The sequence below is a fragment of the Cupressus sempervirens genome, chromosome 3 (assembly GCF_028749045.1).
Source record: "Cupressus sempervirens isolate cs-2001-9-10 chromosome 3, ASM2874904v1, whole genome shotgun sequence".
NCBI lineage: Eukaryota > Viridiplantae > Streptophyta > Pinopsida > Cupressales > Cupressaceae > Cupressus > Cupressus sempervirens.
Window position 1 is genome coordinate 1,065,674,992 of NC_143120.1, and position 26,943 is coordinate 1,065,701,934.

A 26,943-nucleotide genomic window follows, 5' to 3' on the forward strand; every position below is an offset into this window, starting at 1 on the left:
ATAGCTACTAGGGTATAGAAAGAACTCTCTCAAGCTTCTAGGACAATTGGTTTCTATATGCCCTCCTATTTATTTTATATCCTAACTTGTGATAGGGAATGGAAAGGTTTACCACACTTAGACTGGAGCCCAAGCATGCTTATCTATGATTATAGTTCAAGATACTTTCCTAGCCAAATTGGTATTTGAATTACAAGGAAAGAAAACACAAGGTTGATAGAAGAAGCCACCCAACTAATTGATATTTATAGCAGTTTCTTTACCTAGTTTCCCAAATTTTCCCATCTCAGGATCAGGGGATATGAAGGTAAGACATTGAGGCTACCTCAACATTGCCTAGACCATTTTGTGTTGATCGAAACATGCAAACAATTGGCAAAGGTTGAAAAGAACTATAAAACTAGGAAAGATTTAGGTTACACTTTCCTTGTCAAGCTTGGACATTATAAATGAAAAACCATTCAAGATGCCCTTAATCTTAAAGTTCAGATCAAATCCATTAGCTTACTAACTTAATTAGCTAGACCCAACTTTGATATTTAGGATTTCACCCTAAAGTACTTTGAACTAAGTTCCTCTACTCTCCACATTCCCCATTTTGAGGATTTGTGGGTTGATTGTCAAGATGATTTTGGGGTTAGAAAGAAGCTATGCTCTAGACTGATGCTAGCATAGATTAAAGACTTCATTCTCCCATTTGAAATCTTAAGGATAATTGAAGAAGAAAATGAGGAAATTTTTGACCCTACTTACATTGAGAAAGTGGAAGCTTACCCATTGCTGGAAATTGACTGGACAATGCTAGAGGAAGATTACTTGCATATAAGAACCCTACCCATCCTAACCAGAACAAATTAATTTCTCATAAGAAAGAGGCAATCAAGATCAGTGGCTTGTAATGTTCAAAGGGCTCATGCTAGTTCAAGTTCACCTTTGGTCATTCTTGGTTCTAATGAAGTTGTTACTTCTCCTACTACAAGAAAGCCAAAGTTAAGTTTTGAACATGGACACTCTGTTCAAGGTTTAGTTCATCTCCCTCCATCTATCAAGTGCACCCATTCTCATAGTAGGAGGAAGTAGGAGCAATCAAAGGGCTTGAATGAGACTCATGAAAAACTAGAAATGATAGAGCTTGACTTAAAAGAAGAGATAGAAAAAACAAGGAAGTCCCTAATTGGTGAGATGCAATAGGGGTGTCAAAAATTTATGGAAGATGCTAACACTTTGAGTACAATGTCTCTCAATTCATCACCTATTTTATAGACTTCTCCTTCCAAAGTGAATCATCTCATCCCTAATTAGTTTGAGTTATCGATGAGTAAGAAAAAAAGCATAGTGCTAGTGACTCTCCCTATGGATGACATGGTAAGAAAATTCCTTGGGAAGACTCCTAAGACCAAAAGGGAAAATATTGAAACTATGTTGAAGATTGATGAGGATATAGGGTAGTGGGTTAATAAGTAATGAAGCCAATGGCTGAGAAAGGTATAGATGAAATACAACCCCAAGATTATGTAGCGAAGAAGACTATTCTTGGCCCTACTTCAAGGGCCATTTATATGAAAATATGAATGTAGGGAACACTAGAATTTCCTTGTGAATATGGAATGATTAGAGTAATAAACAAGAATTAAAGAAATCAATTTGAAAAATGGCTAAATACATTCATGAGCTTTAGAACCCACATGCAGAAGCCATGCCTACTGTCATTTCTATTATTGATGTTGAGTTTCCCTTTAACAAGATATTCATTGAGTAGGTTAAAAAGGATTGCTCCATTTCCCAAGCTTATGGTGAGTGGTTGAACATTGTTCTTGACTTGGCAACCAACTATTTCTCTCATTTTACCAATAACTATGCAAGAGTTGATAAATTGACAATAGCTTTAGAATAAAAAATGAATGCTTGGGAATTTGAGAAGATCATATGGGATGACTATATCATCAACATTTATGAAGTTTAGAAATATGGCATAGACAAATTCATGAAAAAAAATCTAGAAGCCAAGTTTGATGGTGACTTTTTGTCCATTGGTAGAGCTAATCTAGAGTGGAGAAACATAATGATGGAATAGGGGTTAGAAGAATGCTCTGAACTACTAAAGGAGGTAGGATGTCTAAAGGAAATTTTAGTTTTAAATATAAAATGCATCGATGTTAAGATTATGGGAAATGAGGATCAAAGTGAAAAGCCCCCTAAGGAAGTGGAGACAACCTTTTTCTCAAAAATTAAGTTGCTAAAAGAAACAAGCAAATTCTCAGTCCAAGATCTAACCATCATCACCAGGGAAGACTCCATGATGATTATTTGTATTGATCAGCTGGAGGTACAAGACAATTTTTTTGATCAAATCTATCAAATCATGAGAATGTGGAAACTTTGCCTGGAACAATTAGATGTCCTATAGTAATAGAATTTGGTCAGTTTCCTCACAGCGCATAGAGTTTGGAAAGAAAAGTATGGCAATTGATTCAATACCCAAGAACCTTGTGCCAATATTGATGATACAACTAGAGCCTAAAAGAGAATCAAAGGGTCACCTGCATCATTTTCCTTATTTTTAGTTATCCTTGTTTTAAAAATCTATTATTTTTAAAAATGTTTGAACTTCCTTAAGGGAATTACTTTCTAAAGGAATTCAAAAAGCCGTACGTGGCTATATATGTAACATTTTAATTGATCTAAAGGGTTGGCTCTCAGGACATAGTACTATTTTTCTTTTGCTAGTAATTTTTAGTTATTTCCTTTTGGTTGTTGATGAATAGTAAAGTTAATGACAATAGAAGTGATCGTATGGTATTTTTGATGTATCTATTTGATAATCATGTGGTTATCTTGTTGGTGATGAAATTCATGTGAAATTTATTTCTGTATGGATGTTGTTTCATTAGCATTTTTGTAGTTATTTTTTTCATTTTTCATTGGTTTGGTGAGCTTGATCATAGTTTTGGAATTCTAAGCTATGTGTCGTATGACATAGATATTAATGTTATTAATTAAATTTGCAACATTTTTTTATGGCTATGAAAGGATGTTTTCAATTCTCTTAAGTTATTTCGGGTTAAAAGAATGACTATTATAATTCATTTACAATAAGAACTTCATTGATAAATTATTGTAGAAGGGAGTTTTGCCTTTAAGCATAAAGAGTCTATGCAAGTCTTTTAGACTCATTTGTAGTGAAATTTTTTTATCTTGTTGATATAACTTCAAAGTAACTAGGAGGAAAAATTGTTCACTAACACACACACACACACACACACACACACACACACACACCTTTCCATCACCATCCCTCCATATTTCTTATAAAAATCTTGTTGACAACTGGATTTTTCTAACATTGAATTTATCCTCCAAGCTTTCTCTACAATTGGGTTTCACTAAGAGCAAGGAATTTTCTTTTGTAATTTTACAATTTAACCAATCATGCAACCTCAATTAATGTGTCTTGTGTATAGATTTTTATAAATTGGCTACCTTTTAGAACTATTAAGTTTCAAGATTTGCACCCTACTGAACTGGTAATGTTTAGTAACCCTTACTTAACATGGGAGTCATTTCACTATGTGAGACTGGATAATGAAATGAAACCTCCGGATTCTAGGCCAGCTCCTATTGGATTCTTCAGTGGTAATCTCTACAACTCAATGAAAACTTGCAGGAAAAGGTAAGAAACTGCTGAAAGTAAACCTAAAACCTAAAGCTCAAAACAAGAAAATGAGGTGATACACCAAAGTGATTATGAAGACTTAGAAAACACTGGACAAAGAGGATTATATAGCTATATGAAATGCAAATAAAGCACAACTTCCTATAAATACTTGCACAAATGATTTATGATAAGGTTCTAGTACTGAAATGACAAAAGTAGGACAAACTAACACCTCACTTTGATCAATTTTACCTATAAACACATATCATAACCTACAAATAAACTTACTTTTCTACAAATAGGTGCTGGAATGAGACAAAAAAAAAAAGGAATAAGGAAAATTCTCAAGTTATTCTTTCAAATCACTCATGAAATGCACACAGAACTTGCAGAAAGATAGAAGGCTTTAGCACTGAACATAAAATAACATCATCACACTGCTGTCATTTGTATTATGTCTCCAAAAGATGAATTATAGACTCTGCAATAAAGCTTAGGACTCAAAAAATGAGTCTCAAAACTCCTCATAAAATTAGAACTCTCTCTAAATGAGTTACAAAAACTCAATAAGTACAATGCCCAATTGTTTGGGTCCTATGCAGAAAGATAGCCTGGAAAAGAGGGGCTAGAAACATCTAAAATAATGGTATTTTGCTCAAAAATATCCATTCATTCATAAAGCACCCTATGACTTGCTTAAAATATCTCTAAAATAGGCTTTAACAGTTAACAAATGTCATTTAACTGTTATGATGAGGCCAAACTCAACCCAAAAAATCCTATTTTTGCTCTACAGGTTCCCAACTGATTCTCCTCTTTAAGGCCATGACATGACTCACCTTTTGCATTAAACATAGAAAAATATCTAATGACTTATAATTACATCATTAAATATTTCTCTTTTACAGTAATAATTATGCAAAAGAAATGATTTAAAATAATGTTCTTGCATTTTGAATAAGAAAATAATATTAAATGATTAGAATTAATCATTTAAATATTATTTCTTTATTATATTTATGCAAAATAACAAGTAACATTGTTAACTTTACAAAGCCTCTAAGACATTAATAAAACTTGCAACCTCACTCATCACAAATACAATTTTTTTCAAAAGGATGTAAATTCCCATGAAAAATCATGGACTCCAAATGGCAATTCATTTTCAAAGAGGATATGAATATTTCAATTACCCTAAAATGAGTTCATTTCATCATTTTATCTTGTTTGTTTTGGAGTTCTGGAAGCTATAGGATGAGGGTTTCAAGTCTGAAGAGGTCATTGTATCTAGATTTATGCTGCGTATTGCTTGGTCTTTGAATTATATTCATTTTCTTGTGACTGTGCACCTTCCATTGTAGCCATAGAGGTAAGAATTTAGATTTTCTAAACCTGATGTTGCCATGAATAATAATGAAATTTGTAACTACTGAAAATGTAGTTTCTCTGATGTAGCCAATCTTCTCCTTGCTTCGATAGATTAAGGATTTTATTTTTATAACTTCACATGCGTTGTTTTTGTCTGCAATTGATTGTTTGATAGAAAATCATCTAAAATAACATCATAAGCATTTACCAATCCCATTTCCATATTCACCATTCTTGCTACCATTTCACAAGCCTATGATAAGGTGCCACTGCTATATCTTTGAACCCACTGTGTAGAGGCATTGCAAACTTTTTGACTCCATCTATATGTTCTATTTGATATTTCCCATGAGACCACAAAATGGTCCATTGTTTATACTAATCTCAATATCCACAAAGGGATTCCCAAGAGAGATTCCTTTCAAATTTATAGGCTTGTCAGTCTTCTTTTGTTGTATTGCAGAACAAGAGTTGTTAGTTGAGGAATATAGTGCCTGGCATAGCTCTCCCCTGCGATGTAAAAATCTAAATCTCTTTACTCTAGAAATTTCTTATGCCAATTCAAAATGAATTCCAAATTGTCTTTGGCAGCATCGACATCAAAATTCTCATAATCCTTGGAGTTATTTGAATATGAGTATCCCACTCCAATTGGGCTCTCAACATACAGTACATTTGTTTCTTTATTCCAAGAGTACAGATTGTCCTCCAAAACACCATGCCTAGGTCTGAAAGGACCAGGTTCCTGAAATACTCCAACCCCAAGTGATGAACATCTGGGCCCTCTAGTGAGCCTCAAGGCTAATGGCCTTGATGTGGGCTTAGCAACATCAGCTTCCATGAAATAATAAAAGAGGGCTCTATCTGCACTAATGATGATATAACTAGCATACTACTTGAACTCTACATCATTTTGCCCTGGCAACCTCTCCACAAGATTAGATTTTGGAGCTCCAAGAACACTACTGGAAGTATAGTGTTCTATTGTTATATGAAGAACAATGCTTCATTTTTAAAACTTAAGTACAAATTCAGTCAGATTCATTTTTCAAAAACCCAAACTGTGTTTTTTCTATCTTGCTGGAAATGTTCTTTTCTCTCTTTGAATATATATGTTGTTGGAAAGAAATGATCTATTATTTTGTTGTTATGAACCTATATAACTATGTGACAGCATTTCATTTCTTTTTTTTCACACATATTGTGTATGCTGCCTAACATTTCCAAGAGATTCCTAAATGAAGATTCAACCTTAAATCCCCAAATAAAAGTTATATTTGAAGTAATTAAATTAGAAGAATCCCCACTAGTTTGACAATTTCCCCTTCAGTTTTTTTCTTTATTGAGTTGTGTGCCACTAGGGTAAAGAATATTAGCATAGTCATCTACCAATGCCTCTAACCATCCATTAGTTGTCCCATTTTATGGTTTGATTTTCAGAAGTCGGCAATTTTTTGCAATTAAGTTGATAATAGTGTTTATAACATTCTGAATCCCCTACTATTTTGCTTAATGTTGTAATTCACCCAGAGGATAATGTTTGTCCTCTTGAGAACTTGTAAAAACCACTTTCAACTCTTTTTCTATACCAATTCCATTAGAGCTAGTAAGAGGAACAAGATTTTTAGTAAACTTTATCAACACCTCTAGAATCAACTATACTTGGTAATTGTTAGCGGCATTAATTCTCAAACAAGGTCTTGTGCAGAAAATTTCATTGTTCAGGGCTATTGTCTTATAAGAAGATACTGCTCCATCTTTGTACTCCCATACTGCTACTTTAAAGAAGCCTCTTGTAGTCATTGCTCTCTTTGGAAAACCCTCTCCACATTCTTTTCTTGCTCAGTATTTTGTGCCTTGAGTTGATTTAGTGTTTCCTCATTCTGTTCAATAGTTGTTTCAGTATTGCTCTTTTATAGCCATCATGAAAGATATATGTTATTTCCCTTTGACTTATTTTCCACAGTGCTCTATTTTTCTTTGTTTACATGGTTTTTTGCATTGAAACCTTTTAATTTTTAGCATTTTTGAAGTATTTCTTGTTAATATTTTCCATGCTTTTCTATAGCAAGTACACCCTTGCAATCTATGATGTTAATCATTATTTGTCACTTTAATCTTGTAGCATAATATTCTGTAAGGTTCGAGCATGGGCTCGTGACACCCACAAATAACTTTTTTCAGCTTATTTTCTATTTGAAATGCATCAACAAATAGAATATGTCATTGTAGAGATAGTTAGTCATTGCTTAGATCCTTCGGGATCTAACATCAGTTGTTCCATGTTTTTTGCAGATGCTAGATATCATGGAGCTTAGAGCTAGATAAGTGCACCAAACAGAGGGTTTATAACCAATCAAAGCAACATGCAATGATTGGTTATCTCTACTCCTCTTTTCTTTCATTCATATGTATATGTTTATATATTTCCTTATGAAAGAAATTTAATACAGTGAGCTATACTCATGGCTTATGTGAGATTTTTTTTTTTTGTTCAGCATATGACCTCATTTCATTGTTTGAAAATGTCAATGTACATTTGAAAATAAATAAATACAAGGAAATTTCTATTGTTTAAATGAAATGAAAACACTTCTATAATTTCATTGCATGCATGCTTAAATTTTTACACATGTGCAAAAATTTAGTAACAAGAACTATAATACTAGAGCTAAAGATGGATAAATTTGGCTTGTTTATGCTGACTAGGATTTAATAAATTTGTCCTCATATTCCAAAAACTCTAGAGAAAGGTGCATGTCGCAACCCTCAAAATTATATGATGGGCCTAAATCTTGGCTTAAATTTTATGATTGAACAAAAGTATTATTAATTTATTGGCAATACAATCAATGTGTATGAGAAACCATATCAAATCAATGGTACAATTTTTATGTTTCCTATGGAATAAAAAAAGTGTAGTATAATTGTATGTTAACATGTATATGATTTGAGAGGGTGGATTTGTCAATACAATTTATTTATTTATTTATTTTTATTGAATAAATAATGAAAGTGACCTAATCCCAAAGAGTACAATAAGCATTTACATACATAAGTTAGACCATTACAATTTGAGGACTAAGAATCCAGCAACAACAACAACAACAACAACAACAACAAATAACCAAAAACCTAGAACATATCAAAAGTATTAACATATTAGAATACATACCTCTATTACTCTAACCTTTAGAGTTAAAACCATAGTAAAAACACTTATGACTATGAGACTTTTTAAGAATCCACATAACTAACACAACATTCTTAGCCAACATCACATGTCTCTGCCACCATCACCTTGCCTTCTGTTGTGAACTTGGAGAACCCCAATATGACTGATGCCTCCCCTAACACTATTTCCTCTTTGGTCAGTATGAGGTCCAGGAGAACCTGAAAGGCCAAGCTAACAATCTTGATGTGCAAGATAAGAGGAACTCCTAGGTGAATTGTAGCAGGACCCTAAAGCTAGGAACCGAGGAGAATGAACCTATTACTCACAAGGAACACCAAGAACTAAAAGATAGGTGCATGGCAGTGGAGGAGGGATTCAACCTCTTCTCCAAGTTCATTCTTAAAGTGATGAACAAAGTAGCAACTACTCTTCAACTATTGGCCAATAACTCAGAGGAGGAGAACCTTGGAAAAGAGGACACAAAGCTCCTTTATAGCTTCCTTGCTAAGGACTCGGCCAAGGTTCTGATGGCTAGGAAGGGAAAGAAAAAGGATGCTAGTTAATGCCTCACTAGTTTTGTTTTTTTTTTTCTTTTTACTCTACTAGTCTCTCCCCATCTATTGTTGATGGTTTTTTTTTTTAAGTTGAACGTGTTTATGGGTTGTAGGTGGTATGATGCAATGACCACCTACATGCAGGTTGTTAACTTTTTAAACTCTACTAGTTTTAAAAGTAGGAATACTAGTAACTTCATATATGATTCTACTATTTATTATGTTTTTGATATGAACCATTAGGGGGACTATTTGGTTGTTTGCTATTTGCTAGCTAGTTTTGTGCTGGTCATCAGTAGTTTTTGTGTTGGTTGTTCCACCACTGTTGTAAAGGGCCAACACCCTAGTTTTTTGCTATTTTTTTTTTATCAAAAACATTCTTAGCTAATAGGTCATAAGTATTAAAAATAGAAATAAATATTTTTTGAACTATATAAACCATCTAGATATCCCTTAAACCAACATCCTTTGTATTATGAACCAAAGGCTAGGGGTATTAACTATCGGTATATTTAAGATCACCCTTTTCAGATATGATTTCCCAATTTTTTTAGATTTTCCTCAAATTCATAGTCTAGTATTCATTCTTCTTGTTCTAATCATGCTCATGCTTTTCCACATTACCTTTTTCTTTCCCCTTCCCCTTGTCTCTCCTCTTAATTATACTCTGACTAGAGACCACTCTTATTTTTTTGGAATCTAACCAGTCTCCAAGTGGGAGATTGTTGTTATGTGGAGCCTGATCAAACTCAGAGGTTAATTCTTCCCCACTTCATTCAACACACTTTCTTCTAGTTTTTCCTATGGGGGTTTGGGGTTAGCACCCACATGCTAGGGGTCAAGGGACAACCCCCCTTGTAAGGTCAAAGGAAATACACAAAGTAGGGTCCTAGGGTCCAAAAAATCTCTCAGTGCTTATTTAAAAAGAGCATCACATCAATATTTATCCTTTAACTTCATTTATTTTTGGCATGTTTTAATTTTCATGTCTACTAATTATAATGTTAAGTTGATCCACCAAATTATTGAAAGAATATTTTTTATACAATTCTACCATGGTGATGTCATTGTCATTTGTGCTAGAGTTAGTCTATCATTTAATCTTGTCCTTATTTTGATTTATTTTATTGAATAGTCCCTTTTCTATTAAATAAAATATTTAAGTTACATATTCACAAAAAAGGGTCAAGGGATACAAAGATCACCCTATGAGAGTTCACATGGAAACAACTAGAATGATAAAAACTATTCATAATTTTTTTATAAAAGAAAAAACCACCTTTAGGAGGCTAAAGTAGTACTAACCGAGGTGGGAGGTGGATCATGGCAATCATTAAAACCCCATACATCAGTGTAGTTTGTGGGTGGCTCATGAAGAGTCCACCTATCATCAACAACATCTTTTTCCTCTTCTCCCTCTGCCCTAGGAGGAAAAATCAGTAGGTTCAAGCAAGGGAATGACCATTTTGGTTCATGACTAGAGGAAGGCCAACCATGGCTAGTAAGAGAAATAGAAGTAGCAATCATAGACCAGCTAGAGCCCCATCGTGGAGAGGTAGAGTGGCAAAAAAGGTCCTTAAAACCACTACTAGGGGAGTAGAGAGGAGACAAGGAGTGTGGTATTTGAGAGAAGCAAGTAAAGGAATTGCAACCTTAATAATGGCCACAGGGTGGAGTGAATTCAATAAAGGTATGATTTGATAGAACTTGGGTGACCGTACATCACACATTGTCCTAAGGATTGAGCAACTCCTGTAGGTGGGCCACCTTGTGTTAGAAACTACAATCAGAATAATTGTTATGTTGTCATTGATGTCAAACCTTATTGGTGACAATTTTTTAATCTCATTTGAGTGTCATATCAATTTGATTGATGAAGAGGATTTGAGAAGTTCGACATAACAAAGTATCTAGAGGAAATTTTGAGTTATGACAAGGAAAATACAAATGGACACTTGATTAGTTAGACTTTGAAAAGATAAAGTGATTGTTCAATCATACTAGAAGAGAGGAAAATAGTTACACTAAAGTCCTGAAGAAGAAATAAAAGATAAACCAAATGCATAGGTTGAGAAATAGAGTAGAAGATTAAGGAACTTGCAATACATGCCAAGTGAGGCTAGTGTCGATCGAGCCACAATAAGTGTCAAAAATAGTGTTGACTAAGCATTGGTATTGATTGAGTGACAGTATATGTTTTAAATAAGAAATCTAGTAGTGACTAAGTAATCCAGTAATGATCAAGTGTCATAACATAGTGATTGATGAGGGAAATTTTTATAACAATTTATGCAAAAATGCAATTTCTAGCCAATAGAGTTGATTTCTTGGGATATGGAAAGTATGTTGAAGATAAGGATGGATGAACTAGAACATTTAAATCAAGGGAAACTGTGTTTGTGAATTTCTATGCAAGGATTCAAGGAGAAGTTTGGAGAAGTTTCTAGAATAGGAAGAAAAGATGAAATTTTGGAAGGATTCAATGAATATGAACTATACCTAAGATATGGGGTGATGATTAAGCGAAAAAAATATCAAAATCACCTAATTAAGGAGGTACAAGGGCTAACTTTATTTAAGGTTGAAGGTTGGAATAGTTGTTGAGGCTATTAACTGATAAACTTAAGTAGAAGTCTAAGATGAGTTGAGAAGAGGTGAAGTGTGATTGCTTGAAGGGTTGTCAACTAAATCAAAGACCGGGATGACAATAAAAGTTAGATAGTGAATCATCTTGTGAGCTGAATTGAGATCTAAAACTACAAAGTGAGTTGTATTTATCAGATTAAGACCTATTGTTACTTTCTAACCATTGTATCAATTTGAAACCCTTTAATCAAGGTCAATCTAAAATTCATATGTAAATCATTTAATCAAGGTGGAATTCTAATCAAATGATCTCAATTCCTCTAGCAAGGTCACTCCTTAACATGGTGATTAAATCCTTTAATAAGGTCACAATGAATATTTTATTTTGTAAACCTCTAATAGGGTTGGCTCCTAATAGAGCTTACTTCAAAAGAGTGAAAATATTGGTGACATGTTACTGGTGGTTTTTTCCAAATTGGGTTTCCACGTTAAATCCTAGTGTCAAACTTGTGTGAATTTTATATGTGGTGATTTATTGTTAATGTTTATATACTGCAAGTTTGTTATATTTAGGATAGTAGACTACTAGTTGATGTTATAGATAGTATACTATAGAGACCATGCTAATGAATGATAATATTTGAAGTTGTTTGAGTTTTTTTATTCAATTGGTACATCTAGAACTTGGATAACTAATTCACCCCACCTCTTAGTTATTCTAAATATTCTAAAAATTGGTATAAGAGATTTGATGCTTGTAGTGAAAAGTTTTGAAAGGTTTGAAGGTAATTGAAAGCTAAAGATCATGATATATGAAAAGGAAGTACCAAGGTTGAACAAAGAGAACTTTCCTATATGGAAAATTTTGATGAGGCTACATCTTGCAGAAATTGATGATTGTGTGATACATTTTGTGGACAATGCATATGTGGAGATAACAATAATCCCTTTAACTATCCAACAACTTATAGAAAAATAAGAACATGATCAAAATATGTTGGAAATTGCATCTTCCCTAAGCTATGTTGAGTTTTATGACATTAAAGATTGCAAAAATGTCAAAGAAATGCAAGACACCTTGAATAACATCTAGGCAAGAGACAAGAATGTCCTGAGAGCTAAATCAAAAAGTTTCAGAGGTAAGTTTGAAAAAATGAGAATGATAGAAGGTGAGGATATAGTCTAGCATTGTGCAAGAATCAAGAGGTACTAATGGAAATATTGATAATGACATTATAATTGGTAAGGTATTGAAAACTCTACTTCCTATCTATGTTATGAGGGTTTTTGCAATACAAGAACGAAGATGTACTCTAGGTAATGACCTAACTCTAGAAGGTGTGATTGGAAGACATATTGCTTTTCAAATGTCAAATTTTGATAACTTCACTCCTACTATTGAATCTTCTTTTAAGTCACATTTAATCTTTAGCAAGAAAGGAAAAGGAAAACTTCTAAAAATTGATAGTGACACTTCTAATGAAGAACTTGATGAACTTGAAGGACTAATAGATAGAAAAATTCTAAGAGGCAAAGGGAAATATAAATTTCAACTTCCTATGATATGTTTTTCTCACAACAAAGTTGGCCAGATTGTTGCATGATGTCTTGATAGAGAAGATAAAGATGAAAGAAATGAAAGAAAGTACAAAGGAAGAAGAGATGACTTAGACAATAGGAGAAGGAAGGACTACAAATACAAAGGTATGAATGATAATGAATCTAATAGCAATGATGAGGAAGTTGTCTATATTTCTATGAAATAAGATTTTGATGAAGATGAGAAAACTGCATTAATCTCTTATGTGAACAAAAGTGATAGATGGATGATTGATAGTAATTGTTCAAACCACATGACTAGTGGTAGAAGTAAATTTGAGAACATTGGACAATACAAGGGTAGTTGTGTTAAATTTGGTAATGATGTAACTTGTCTTGTAAAATGTAAAGAATCAATACAATTGACTAAAAAGATCAAGTGTGACAATGTTGATTGGGTCGAAGAACTTAACAATAATTTGTTGAGTATTGTATAGTTGAACAATTTAGGTTACAGAGTTGAGTTCCCTCATAGAAAGGCAAGGATATTTGATGTTGATGGAGAGCTAATTGGAAGTCATAATCAAACAAGAGGTAACTTGTTATATCCAGATTTTTCTAATGAGAAATATTTGTTTGCACAATATGAAGATTTTTCATTATGGAACAAGAGTTTATGTCATGTACACTTTGAAAACTTGGTTAGCATTAGTAAAATGAAAAGAGTGAGAGGTTTGCCAAAACTAAATAAACCTAGAAATTCTGTGTAAGCAATGCCAATTGGGAAAAATGTCAAAGTCTAGTTTCAAGAGCAAGACATATTCATCCAATGATATTTTAGAATTGGTTCATACTAACCTTTGTGTACCTATTGGTGCTCAAATCTATTGTAGAGACAAATATTTCATTTTATTTGTTGATGACTACTCTAGAATGATGACTGTGATGTTTCTTTAAAAAAAATTTGATTTTTTAAGTTTTTTAAGTGGTATTAGACAAGAATTGAAAATGAGAGAGGAAAGAGTTTGAAATGCTTGAGATCTTATAGAGGTGGTGAATTAATTTTCAATGAATTTAACATATCTTGTAATGATAAAGGACTAAAAAGATAAATGTTAGCACCTAGGACCCCTCCTCAAAATGGAATAGAAGAAAGAAGCAATAGATCAATTATGGATTGTTCTAAAACATTGGCGATGGAGAAGAATGTATCATAGAAATATTGGAGAGAAGCTATAAGTACAATTGTTTATACTTTGAATAGAGTACAAGTTAAGATAGGTATAAATTTTACACCTTTTGAATTATGGTATAGGTATTCACCTCATGTGAAATAATTTAAAGTTTTTGGAAGAAAATTCTATATACTTAGGGATAATAGAAATGGGAAACTTGATGCTAAAAGTGATGAAGACATATTTCTAGGTTATCCCACTAAGAAGAAATCTTATAACTGTTTGAACATTAACACTACCAAAGTTGTAGAAAATCCAAATATGAAAGTTTGTGAATATGCAAAAAATAATGAAGTTGAATGCAGAATAGAACCTAAAGGCTAAAACTAATTCATATATGTGAATGAAGGTACTCCCAACACCTCACCTAAAAATGAGAACAAAGTTACAAATCAAAAACAAATTGGGAATGTTGAGCTGCAACAACCAGTTACCTAGTAGCAAATTGTGGGTGTTGAGCAACAACAAAATGATGCTAAGTCACATAAAAAGGAAATGACTAGTAGGAATTTAATGTTGAGAAAGCATAAACATGAACCAGAATTTAAAAAAGAGAGAGATAATGATATTGAAATCATTCTTCAAGATGAACCTGTATAAGATCATAGAAGAAAAGAACCTATATTGGTAGAATATGTGAGAAGACATCATACACCCGAGAAAATTATTGGAGATAAAGAATCTATTGTTATGAAAAGAAAATAAGCATAAGTGTAGCATGCTTACTTAGTGAGTTTGAGCCCAAATAAGTGAAATATGCCTTGGAGAATGAGGATTGGATGCAAGCAATCAATGAATAAACTAAGTAGATTGAAAAGAACAAAACATGGAATGAAATATTTAAGACCAATTAGCACACATATGTCCACTAGACATAAGTTATCTAAGAATGATGATTCTATTAATGTGAACTAGACACTATACATATCAATTATTGGAAAATTACAATATGTTGTTCATAGTGGACCTGATATTGCATTAACAGTTGGGATAGTTGCAAGATTTATTGTAAGTCCTTAGGAAAATCACATGATGGTAGTGAAAAGGATACTAAGATGTCTGAAAGAAACATAAGTTTATGGATTGTATTACAAGAAGAATGGAAAGTTTGAACTAGAGGTATTCACTAAATTAGATTGGACATAAAGTTTTGATGATAGAAAAAGCACAAGTGGAGGCACATTCTTTCTTGGAAAGAGACTAATTTCATGGATAAGAAAGAAGAAAAACTATATTTCTCAATCTGTAGCTTAAGTTTCATATATGACAATAGTAGTAAATTTCTCAAATATCATATGTATAAAAAAAATATTGAAATGTATGAAGGAAGAAATCGCTGATCCAATTATTATCTATTGTGATAACACTAGTGCTACTAACATATGAAAGAATCCTATAATGCACACAAAGAATAAGCATATTGCAATCAAGTTTCATTACTTGAGAGAGCTAGTTCAAGAAAAAGAAGTGAAATTGGAGTATGTAAACACTAAGGAGGAAATAACTGATACATTCACTAAATCTTTACCTAAGGATGCTCATGAATATCTAAGAGGTAAACTAGGGGTGATACCCCTAGACAAGGCTACTTAAGTTGCAATGGTTCTTTGCATCCAATATGTTGAACACAACATTTTACAAGTTTATGTAGATAGTCCTACTTTAGGAGTTTCCTAAGGTAGTAATTAAGAAGAAGGACCAAAATGTTGTATCATTCATATACATATGATAGAAGATGAATTCAAGTCTAAACTAAAAATATCTACATACTTGAGATGCATGAGATAACTATTGTCTTAAGCATTGTTGTCAAAGATGGGGAAATTGTAAGTGACTCACCTATGCAAAAAGAAGGAGATATTATAAGACAGAAAAAACAAGTGAAAGAGGGAGAAGTTGAAAGATGTTGAATGGATGAGAATCAAAATGAAACTAAGGATATTAATGAAGATCTAATAATTACATAGAGCGAGTTTTCTTGATTCGGTACAAGTTTTGGATTACATGGTAACTAGAGGTGTTGCCATCAATTTCAAAGGAGATTGTTGGAAACTACAATTGGAACAATTGTTATGTTGTCATTGATGTCAAACCTTATTGGTGAGACAATTTTTTATCTGATTTGAGTGTTATATCTATTTGATTGATGAAGAGGATTTGAGAAATTGAACATAATAAAAGTACCTAGAGGAAAGGTTGAGTTATGAAGAGGAAACTACAAATGGACACTTAATTAGTTAGACTCTGAGAAGATAAAGTGATTGTTCAATCATACTAGAAGAGACGAAGATAGTTAAAATGAAGTCCTAAAGAAGCAATCAAAGATAGACCAAATATATAGGCTTGACTGAGCAACAAAGAAAAATATTAAGGAACTTACAATACATGTCAAGTGATGTTAGTGTTGAATAAGCCACAATAAGTGTCAAACAAAAATAATGTTGACTGAGTATTAGTATTGACCAAGTGACAATATATGTGTTGAACAAGAAATCTAGTAGCAACCAAGTAATCTAAGGCTAATCGAGTGCCCAAAAAAAAGTGATTGTCAAGCAACAACATTTTTATAATGTATGCAAAATCATAATTTCCAGTCAATGGAGTTGATATCTTGGGATATGGAAAGTGTTTTGAAGATTAGGAAAGATGACCTAGAACATTTAAATCCAAGGAAATAATGTAGTCATGTTTGTATAGAAGGGTTCATGGAGAATTTTCTATAGTAGGAAGTAGAGACAAAATGGTGGAAGGATTCAATTGATCTGACCTAAACCTAAGATCTATGGTGATGATTAAGTGGCAAAAGATCAGAACCACCTATTTAAGGAGGATAATAGGATAAATTTACTTAAGTTTGAATGTTGGAATAATTACTAAGGCTATTGGCTAGTGAACTTAAGAAGAAGGGTGAGATGATTTGAGAAGAGGTGAAATGTGATTTCTTGAAGGGTTTCCAAGAAAATCAAAATTACATGGTCATCATTGCAACCGGTTTATCTAGTAAAGGTCGAGCAGACAAATCTTATACCAAGTAGGATAGTGATTACTGAGTATTCAATTTAGACCACACATATGAATATGCTAAGAAATATAGTAGCGATCAAGCAAATTTACAAGTCATTGATTTTCGAACAAGAAACTATACAGAAGTTGAGTAACAGGATGAAGAAATGTACATGATCGAGCATCTGAGCAATCAAGTGTTGAGTAGTTTAGTTTTGACATATAAGTTTGTAATGGCACAAACACATATGTAAACCATTCTAACCAACATTTATATGAAATTTATTATTTTTAGAGATAGCTAAGAAGGTGATCATGTATCATTTAAGAGAGATAATGATCTTGAGGTGTGCAATCAACCAATCAGAAAATGAGAAAGAAATAGAAAAAGATGATGAAGTGTAAACCGTTGATCAAGATCTAGAACCTTCACATAACATATATTTAAGGAGGATTCTAAACCTAGAATCATAATGAATTAGAGAGAGAGAGAGAGAGAGAGAGAGAGAGAGAGAGAGAGAGAGAGAGGCATATCCCTCATGCAAGTATGAAGGAAGGAAGGAATGAGTGTATGTGAATGTGAAGAAGAGAAAACTAAGTTTGAAAGTAGATTAGACAAAGAGAGATTAGAGAAATGAAGGATTGAGAAAAGTTATCAGATTAGGAGATTAGATTAGAGATGTAGCAAAGAGAAGACCCAAGATCATCTTGCAGAGAAAACTAAGGGTTAGGTATTGAATAAGTTATTGTTAATTGAGATAGGGTAAATATCTTAACAGAGTGATTTTAATAGGCCTACGTAAACCTTCTAACATGAGAGACATTATTTCATTGTGAGTGTAAAATAATTTAACAAGGTGAGACCTAATAGTTTCTAAATATTTTAACATAGTAGACCCCTCATAGGGTAGATCATATCTTATGATCAAACATTGTAATCGTAATAGGTTAATTGTTTCAATAGTGAAGATTTGTGGGTTTCATCCACACCCCAATTTTACCTTCGCATTGAAGTGTTTCTTGGTTACCAAATCACTATGGTATGTGCTAAAATATTTAATGGATGTGATGTATATCATTTATGTTTTAGCCTTATATTTTTAATGATAGATCTATTATATGAGATGAATCAGGAGAAAATTCATTAAATTCGTTTTGAAAGAAATAATATGAGATCCTGATTCACCTACCCCCCTCTCAATATCTTGTTTCCCATTAACTCATTCCAACAATTGGCATCAGAGCTCAGTTCTCTTATAAGGAAGCCTAACAACTTGAGAGGATCAAATCATGGAGATAGGAGTGTATAAGATAGGAAAAATTAGTGACAACTAGATGATTGGAATCCAAATTGTATTGCAACAATTAGAAGCAACAAAAGAAGAGTTAAGGAAAACATTAAAAATGAGAAATTAGATAGATATTCAAAAAAATGACACTCAATACAAAGAATTTGACACAAAAGGAATTCTTGACAGTGGAAATAATGGTAATAATGTTGAAGCAATGACAAAACTACTAGAGAAGAATAGTGCTCTATCAAAGAATGAAAAAGATCTCAAGACAAAACAAGAAATTCAATCAGATACACTTTGTGAAGAAATGAAACAAAAGAAGAAAGAAATGGAAGAAAAGCTCATGGATAAGGAAGAAAAAAGATAGATGGCTATCAAAATAAAAGAGATATCATTTGAAGTACATAAGCTTACCAATAATCAGTTGGATATGATAAATTAAATAGTAATTGCAAATCAAGAAGCAAATAGAAAGGATTTGAAGATCACAATTACAAGGTTAAAGAGCGAGAAATTGAAAAGTGAGTTAAGGAATGAAAAGAAACTTATGGAGAGAATGAACAAACCAAATAAAGAAATCAAACATTTTGAAGAATTGTTGAGGTTGCCTAGAACAAAAGACACCTCTAGACTTGGATACAACTAACACACTTCATCTACTAAAGAAGGAGAGTCATCCAACAGTGGATAATGAAGGAATGAAAAATTCAAAGGCAAAACTAAATGTCATTACTATGGGAAAATTGGTCACACACCCAACATTTGTAGAAGAAAAAATGGTAAGCAAACTCTGAAACTAAAATTGAGTGGTAATTGATTTAATTGCAACAAAGCAAGACATCAAAAACATGAATGTAGATCAAATAATAATGATTGAAGCATAAATTTATCTGAATTCCAAGGTCATTTTTAGAACTATCATAAGTATGTACATAGAGCTCATGAGTGAAAATTCAAGAAAAAGTCAAATTGGATACCTAATAAACAAATTCATACATCAAGGAAAGGAAATTCTTACAATTGGGATTACAATACACGGAATAGTTGTCACTATTGTGGAGAATATGGAAAAATTCCAAATAATTACATCAAAAAACATCTTCAAATAAAATTATAAGAAATGGCTAAATGGAGAGACAGTTTGTTTCAATTGTGTCAAATATGGGCATATCAGTAGAAACTTCAAACGAGAACACCAACACCAGCATCAAGTAATGGAATTGACAACCTAACAGAAAGAAGACATGGATAGAGATAGTAAGAGCTAGAAGAATTAAAGTAAACAAAGTTGAGATCACCCAATACAATGGATCATATGATCACACCACATCTCTCTAAGAAAAGAAGGTATGTAGGAACTGTATACTCAATATTATATTTTACATCAATTCCTTTCATAGAAGTGATAAAAGTTCATATTTGCATAAATAAAAGATGCATTAAGTACAAAAATAAAGGGAAATCTTAGAGTATCAAGCATCATTGATACAATATGTATTGATTGAGGTTTGCAGTATAGACAAAATGATCAAGGAAGGTAATATATTCACTGAGTGAATTAGTTATAGCTGAGTGAGTAACCTTGACCAAGTTGAAATGGAGACTAAGCTAGTTGTCATACACCAGCCATGTACGAAGAAATTAAATACAAATATAAAATGAAAACTTGAACATATTTATTGAATTTGGACATTCATTTTCAATCACCAAGTGATCAAAAGAGTTTACAAGAATATTTCAAGGTTATTGAAGTGATTTTAATGACTAGTGCAAAAAGAATCATAGTAGATTATTAGCAATTTTGTGAAACAAAGTAACTATTACTCTAAGTGCCAAGTTAAATATTCAATGAAGATATTGTAAAAAATAAAAATAAAAAATCTAGTACATGATGGCATCTAGAAGTGAAATGTTGAAGGACAATAGCGCACAAATCATAAGAAATGATCAAAGTCCTCCACCTAACTTCAAAAATTTAGTGAACCTCAAAAATATTGTTGATGATATTGGATATTTATCATCAATTCTATCCAAAGTCCTAACTATTCAGGATGTAAGATCCTATTATCAATGCAAAGTAGGTGAAATCAAAGATTTTGAGATTAGAGAAGCTTATGATAATCTTTGTGTTGATGGTGTCTTGAATGATGAACCAAGATAGTTTCTAAGAAAGGGCTTACCCATGCCCTATTTTTCCCAAAGGTTTTTAAAGTCAAATAGATAAATATTGTAGTCAATTACATACATGACATGAAAATATGGTTAGAAGGTGGGTCGATCAAAAAACAAAAGGCTATCATTCACAAGTTAACTAGGTACCCTACCTTGGATTGATCAAAAAGTATAAGGGGAACAACAAAGAATAAAATTGAAATTATGATCAAGGAAATGTGGAATAGTCATGGTATGTCAATTAATGAAATTGAGGACCCATTAGCTCAATTTTTTGTTCATGTGATTGTACACAAAATTTTATCAATCTAGCAGGTTGAACAATATACCCTATGTAGAAGTGGATTTGGGCTACAAAATTGTGAAGAAGGGTCATTCCTATGATCATGTTGAGTTGTAACTCCACCAACTTATAGATAATTTATAAGCAATGAGGAAAGTGAAGAATAGCTCTTGTAAGTTTCAATCTTTATTATTCTGCACATTTTTCTATGTACAAAACTCTTTTCCTACTATTGGAATAGTTGCTTGGGATAGAAATCGAATAGCTATGGAGTAGAATAGTAACTTAATTAAAAGATTGGGAGAAAATTTTGATGCAATAATAGACAACTATTTTGAAGAATTCAAAGTAAAGACGAGAAAGATAATGAGGATTCCTAAGTCAATTGTAGATAAGTGTTATGATCAAGTATGTTTTATTGTAGATACAAATTTTGTATATGCTTAAACAATTTTGCTGAGAGTAGCATGGCTAAGGCCAATACCCTATGAAATAAATGTAGATGAGGTCACTACAACCATTACTTCACTTTTAGTTGAAGACATAGATGCCAAGAAATTTGGCACATAGAAAACTATAATTATCGAGATGATTGTTGAATCAGGCACAACCAAAGTAGGAAAGAAAAGAAAAATAAAGATTTTCAAGGGTGGAAATAAGGAAGAAGTAGAAGGGTCTAGAAATTCTATAAACATCTAGGAAGGAAAATGAAAAGAACTTGTTGTTGTAAAGCCTGAGGCTACGAAGAAGAAGAAGATTGTTGTTGTTGAGCCTAAGGTAAATTCTGATTTGAAGAAGGACATGCAATGAATGGTAACACCTCAGAATCCAAAGGGCAAGGTAGTCATCACTAAGAAAATGACATCGCAACCCCTTGTTGAGAAATTCATAGGAAGTCCACCAAAGAAGAGGAAATTGACTGAAACACAAATACATCCAACATAAGGCAAGCTAAGGAGAAAACTAATCATAGCACAAGAGGAGGAGGAAGATGATGAGAAGAACAAGTTTGATGAACCCAAAAAACTTCAAATAGTAAACATAATTCTTCTAATGACTATGGATCAGGTATGTGAAAAATTAAGAGCATCAAGAAATGTTATGGGATTCAAAGATATTCATTATGATTCTTTGGATATCGATGATCAAGTTAAGCTTGAAGGATCTATGATTGACATGATGATCAATTTTACGAGTAAACTCTTTAAATTGGGAGTTGGATTTCTAGAGAGATTATATAAAATGGTATTTACAAAGCAGAAGTGGGCACTAACCACCAAGAAGAAAATAAGAGAGACAACATTGGCATAAGCTATGCCAGATTTAGGGAAGACTCATATGTCTATAGCCCTTAAATATTTTGTAAAGAATTGTATGTCAAGAGATAGGGCATATAATGTTTTTAAATATAAAGCTCATGACATTGAGAAAGACAACATACAAATATGGAAAGAAAAAATTGGATTGCTTACTCCATCTATGGACATGAGGGAAGGTCAAGATGCAATAGAATTTGAAGATGGTTACAAGCAAGAAGTGGTCAAGCTACCCAAGGAGATTCACCAACTTGTCAATCAATGTGAACAAAAAGAGATTGCCACAATAGAAGATGACACTAACACTCCTCCACTAAATCTGAATATACTAACAGAAGAGGACATTAAAAGTTTAATGACAGATTCAAGAGAACTCTATCCTAACCCAATTTTGTTGCAGATTATAGATTATCCAAAGCTTGAAAATAAGAAGACTAGTGATATTGATGTGACATCATATATAAAGGATATAAGTGTTGAGAAACTTGGAAATGTTTTAATTTTATTTACACCATTAACTTGTATGCCTATTTTGTAGAAAGAGGCAAATTTTGAAGAAAACACATGCACTAAATTGGTAGTAGAAGAAGTAACACTGAAAGAGAAAGAGGCTACTCAAGCTCTTATTCAATTGTTGAGTGCAAAGGTTGCAAAACATATAACTATGAAACCTTTGCAACAAGTGATTCCTATACTAGTGTAGCAGCCAGGATTGAGATCAAGTGATAAGGAGAAATAGCTACAATTATCACTGCCAAGTGATACACCCTCATGGTCTCAAGATTTGATTGACTTAGGTAAGGATGATGAGTCAATAAGTCTTGATGAGGTAATCACATTACCTATGTATGATTTAAAAAATCTCACACTTGTAAAAATGTAGGAGCTACAAACTAATCACTAATCACTAACATAATGATTTTCAATTATTTCTTTAAATGAATTAAATAAATCAACTAACTTAACTTAAACCTACAATACAATTAATATTCCATATTTGCAAATTTACTCATATTTAAAGACATATTAATTAAATTTCTTAGTAAAAAAAAAAAACTAACTAAACTCAAATAATGTCTCACATACAATCAAATAAACTTTATTCTAATAAAAATTTGTTTTAGTCTATAACCTATTTTAAATAACACATTTCTAAAAAAATAATAATACATCTAAAATTAAATAAAAAACTAAATGAATAAATAAGTTATTAACACTCTTAATGTATATAACAATTTACAAACCAATATAGATACCAATATTAAAATATACTAAGCTTTTTTAAAACACATCTAATACATAACTTAAAATTAAAACTAAATAAATAACATTTAACAACATATAAATTGAATTAATAACAAATTTTAAAAGAAACTAACTAATATGAAACACATATTACTTACTAATTAACTTAAACCAAAACTAAAATATAAAATAACAACTTTACTAATACTAAAATCCTAAACTAACATTAGTAAAACAAATAACACCTTAATAACTTAATCCCTACTCATCCTACCCCATCCAACCATTAAACTTAACATCAAGCTTTAAATAACCCTTAACTAACCTAGTCACTAACCCTTCTAACCAAAAACCCCAAACTAACCATTACACACATGCCAACTTTCCCAAACTCCCTAATTTCCAACCTTAGCTGCCCACTTGGCTTCCACTCAACCCAAGGCTATTAAGCACCTCCAAAGGTGATTTCACACACTACCCAAGGTTAGAAATTCGTAGCCCAAGATTGCATGAAGTCACTTTTCAGCATGGTACGTGGTATTGGAGAGAGTTTGGTTTAAAAACTTTGAAAAAATATTAAAGGGTCTCACCCTTCACATCGCCCACCCTTACCTTCACTTTGGGAGTGCTTCCAAAAGACCTAACACTTTCCCAAGTGCATGATGCACTACCCAAGGGTGATGACTTGCACCATGGCAGAGTTGCCTAGAGCTAAGATGCCACACATGTTTGGGCACCGACCTTTTTGACCTCCTCACACAGCATAAATCAAGCAATCTTGTCCTCTTCCAATGCCACATGGATTAGTATAGGGAATAGGTACAAATTTCTTTGGGGTGGAGGGATGATGCCACTCCTTTAAATGCATTGACCCATTGTTGGTTAGGATAGACATGGGTTAGGATAGGAAATCTCTTCTTATTTTATTTTCATTTTTAAATTTAATTTTTGATTTAATATTTGTATCATTTTATTATAAACAAAAGTATCAAGATATTTAAATAGGATCTAAAGGAATATTCTCTATTCTAAGAGATTTAATCAACTTCCCCATACAAAGGGCAAAGGGCTTTTTAGCTCTAAGAATGAAAATTTTTCTTAAGACCCCCCTTTTTTTTTCTAATTGTAGAATTTGATTGTAAATTATATTTTCATGACAAAGGGGACTTTTTTTTTTTGGAGTTATAACCTAGAGGTTATTGTTTATGTTGACTCAATAATGTAGGTGCATTATTTTCTTTTCTTTTCTAATAATCACAAAATATCTAGGAAGTACTAATCATATCATTAAATTTTCTAAACATAATATAGTATCAAATTGCATCAATTTATATCTACCATCATTTTGTCTAATTAAAATTATTCAAATGAATACCAATTCGACTATAAAAATGCGACATCATTGTATCCACTTTCTAGTAATATACATACATATAATTGAATTACAAGGAAAACTCATATGAAAGAGTACTACTCTCTTTTTTTTATTGAACTACTTGATTCAAAGGCTCCACAGGGAAAGAACAAGGAAAAAACTTGACATCATTGCCATTTCCATAATAAGTTAACAATAATTTTTTTACACAGGATTTTAATCCTGAGAAGAAATCTCCCAACATAATTGAATTTCAATAATAGTTCCGAATTTCCTTCTTGACCCTTAAAAAGGGATCCATTACAAATTTTGCAATACATCATGGTGACCATGGAGAGAAAAAAAATTGATTAGGAGACAACCATGTTAGAGTAAATAATTAATTTACTAATTATTTATTCTATTTACTTAAGCTTACTTAGGTAAATGTATTTTATTTATTAGTTGTAGTCTAGGAGTTAGTTATAAGTTGTTGACAATACGAGAGTTTGTTCTCTCCTAAGTCATACTTATCCTCTTACATTTTTCAAGGACTTTCCACCTTATGTGGATGTATGCTTAGTTGTCACACTTATCTCTTAGCATCTTCAAGCTTGTTTTGGAAGATTCTTGGAGCTCTTTATATTTGGGCTCCCTCATTGTATTTTCATAACATCAATCTCATTATTGCATGTTGTAAATACATATTCTTCTTGTGTTTTCATATTTTCTCTCTCATGTTCGTTTAGGGTTTTTCCCTTGCTCCACATTCTTCTCTCCCTAACTTCTCTTTGACAGGTTTTCGCATGCAAGTGATCTTGGGCATCTTTAGATTTGGATTTCATCAAATCCAACATGGTATCAAAGCCTCACTGTTGCTGCTTCATTGAAGATTTTTTGAAGTTGTGATTTGAAGTCACAAACCCTAGTTTGTTTGTGCATTTTATCTTCAAATCAGGGGATCAACAATTTTTTAGAGCACTTTCAGCCCAAATGGATGCTGGCATTGGATCCAAAAGGTCGTTTGCAATCAGAATTCAAATAAAACTTGTCAATTTTGGAGATAGAGCTCTAGGAGGCAAAATTTTTTTGTTGTAGGCCATTTTTGTACAATCGTATGAATGATTTTCAACCAAAAAAAAATTTTAAATTTTTTTTAGGGTGCACTGCTACCATGCCATCGTGGGGCCACTGGCGCTCAACCTGTGGGCTACCACAACTAGCTACATGGTAGCAGCACTGCTGCAGCTCGACCACCACCCACTCGCAGATCTCCACTGGTGGCGCTTCCAATTCTTGCCACCTCCATCGTATTTTTCCGCCTTGGCCACCACCGTGCCTGGTTTTTCTGCCCAGAGCTCCACTCATCGAGCTATCCATGTGGATTTCTGCATAGTCACTACCACTACTTGCATGGACCATCAAGCTTCTAACACATGGATTTCCTGCACAGTTTGCACCTTCAGCCTATTAGCGAGCGACATGTGGCAAGGCTACCATGTCATCCATCCTTCCACATGGCATCCACGTGGCACTACCATGTGGCATATTTTTTGCACGAATGACCACATGGCCATCAAATTTAAAGAAGTGTTTTACTGACATCAGCATGATGTCATCAACATCTTAGCCCTTGCACCTCTCTAGGGTCAGTTTTGGCCCTACTTGCAATTTTTTGGCCATAACTTAAGCATATAGAGGTATTTTTATGATCTGAAAGAAGCGCCGAAAAGCTAGTTCCAAAATGGAGACATTGGTGTAGGTATTTTGAGGTTTTGATGCTTTTTTATTGGCAATTTTTAAGTCAAAGTGCAAAGTTCTATTTTTGACTCCGGCATCCATATCTTTTGCATCCCATGCCCATTTTTTGAAAACTTTATATTTTTGGAAAGCTAGTTCTGTCACCTTTTTAGAAATGTGGTCTTTTTAAAAATATTTTGGCCCATGCTCTTTCTATCATATTTTTGGCATTTTCACTATATGGTGGATATTTTGAGTGTTTTAAGCCCGAGGATTATTTTCCTAGCATGGTTTCTCTTGTTTTAGGTTGTACTTTCTTTTGTTGCAGCTTGTTTTTGGTTTTGATCATTGTAGCTATCATTTTGAAGCTCTTTTGTCTATGCACTGAGATAAAGTGTCACTTTTGCATTTCGAGGATCATGA

The 26,943-nt window shown here is 32.7% G+C and overlaps 2 pseudogenes; both read right to left on the reverse strand.

Annotated features, from left to right (window-relative positions):
* LOC149570415 (autophagy-related protein 16-like) overlaps positions 1–5,011 on the reverse strand; it is a 194,776-nt pseudogene extending 189,765 nt beyond the window's left edge.
* Positions 5,012–5,150: 139 nt separating this feature from the next.
* LOC149570416 (serine carboxypeptidase-like 46) lies at positions 5,151–26,202 on the reverse strand (annotated as a pseudogene).
* Positions 26,203–26,943: the final 741 nt, after the last annotated feature.